Here is a 2267-nt window from a genome sequence, read left to right on the forward strand (position 1 = left end):
TACCATGATAAGATATCCAAAAAAAAAAAAAAATCACATCATATACTAGGCATGGCGGCATATGCCTATAATCCCAGCAACTCAAAAGACTGAGGCAGGAGGATCAAAAGTTCGAGGTCAGACTGGGCAGCTTAGTAAGGCCCTGTCTCAAAAGAAAACTAAAAAGGGCAAAAGGAATGGGAGAGTATCTCAGTAATAGAGAGCCCTATGTCCCATCCCCAGTACTGCAAATAATAATAGGTTTAAAAGAAATTTTTTTAATTTAAAAAAATCACATCTTGTTTTGTGATACTGGGGGGTTGAACTCAGATCTCATACATGCTAGGCAAGTGCTCTACCCCTGAGCTACATCCCTGGGTCTCCATAAGTCAGTTTTTAATCAGAGCACTAGGAGAAGAGCACTAGGAAAGCGCTGGACAGTCATTAAGTTGTGTATTGTTTCTTTTTTTCTTTTTTAGTATTGTTTTTTTTAAAAAATTGAATTTCCTGGCTATGATAGTAAACCTTCTCAAATGGGATTTTATCTGTTTCTTGCTGTATTTTACATTTTTCAATAATAATCCTCTAAATAGAGTAGGTCATAAATCATACTCTTTATCATAGATAAAAGTCTGTGCAACATCCTGAGATTCAGCATAAACTAGTGTCTTCTATTTTCCATGTCATTGGAGAAGAATGACATCTCTTCTGTGACTTGTCATGCCCTCCAGCTTCCCAATGGTGTTAGGACCATTTTTGTGCTCTCAGCCTTTGAACACTAAGCCTAGTGTTAAGTAGTCATTCACAAAAGAGGCAATGTAAAAAGAGGGAGCCAAGGTCCCAGTGTGATACAAAGGTAAGAGTGAAATTATATAATCATTTCTTTAGACAAACTACATACTTGCCATTCTCGATTCAAAGGTAAGTAATTTTTTCTTATAACCATTACTCATCAGGATAGCGTTAAATAAAAGGAGCATTATCAGGCAAAGTTTTATACAGGCCAAAGTCTTATTTTCAGCATTCTTGAAGTTCTAAGTGATCCATCTTCTGCGTGTTATGAACAAAGAAAGAATTGATACCTCTCCCCCACACACATCCTTCTCCCCCATTGTTACTGCACTAGAATGGAAGCAGAACTCCAATCCAAATACAAAATGATTCGAGATATAGCCATAGTGGTGTCACCCCTGTCATGCCTTTCTCCTCATTGCTGTTTGCAAATGTTAGTATCATCTAATGACAGGTCTGCATATATAGTCAAATGTAACCAGTAGTCTTTTCTTTTGTTTACTTCAATTTGAACAAATGGCATACAACTATACAAGGGGCCTCATTTTTTAATGGGATTCATTTTTATCTTCATTAATAGTCATTTTGGTGGAAGATAAAGTCATTAGAAGAAAAATATCTTAAGTGGAGCAAGAGAGTAGGAAATGTTTCCATGATCCATTTTCCTGTAAGACTTTTGGAAAACCTAGAGCAGGAGAAACAAATCTTAGAAATATGAAACAATGCAAAAAAGTAACAACTTTATTATCACCTCATGTATCCTTGTTGAACACTAACCAACTACAAATACTGATGGACCATGAAGATACAAAGTTGAATAAGACATGATCCCAGACAGTAACTTACTACTGAATTCAATAAATAACCAGTATCATCCAGTGCCCTGGCTCTTCATAGATTCTCCCTTCCATCCCCCACCCTTTTTAAATTTATTGTTAAAGTGGGAAATACTTTGTCTTGAAAAGAGAATTGATTTAAAGACAGAAACAATATGATTGTGAAAAGAAATCCTTAAATAAAGACTTTGAGGTCATACCAGACATGATGGCACAACATTGTAATCCCAAGCATTCAGGAAGCTGAGACAGGAGGATGGCAAGTTTGAAATCAGCCTAAGCAATTTAGCAAGACCCTAAGCAACTTAATGACACCTTGTCTCAAAAAAAAAAAAAAAAAAGAATTGATACCAGTTCTGTTAGTCTTGTAAGAAGGGCTGGGGTATAGTTCAGTGGTAAAGCATTCCCAGCACCATAAATAAATAGATAGATAGATAGATAGATAAGATAAGATATCGAGGTCCAACAGGGATTCATTTTAATTAATTTCCTCTTTTTTGGTGTGTGTGTGTGTGTGTGTGTGTGTGTGTGTGTGTGTTACTAGGGACTGAATCCAGTGGCACTGTACCACCAAGCCACATCCTCAGTCCTTTTTTTCTCTTTTAATATTTTTTTTAATTGTAAGTGGACACAATACCTTCATTTTATTTGGTTTTTTAT

This window comes from Spermophilus citellus (assembly GCF_964194105.1).
Source record: "Spermophilus citellus genome assembly, chromosome: 13".
Taxonomy (NCBI): Eukaryota; Metazoa; Chordata; class Mammalia; order Rodentia; family Sciuridae; genus Spermophilus; species Spermophilus citellus.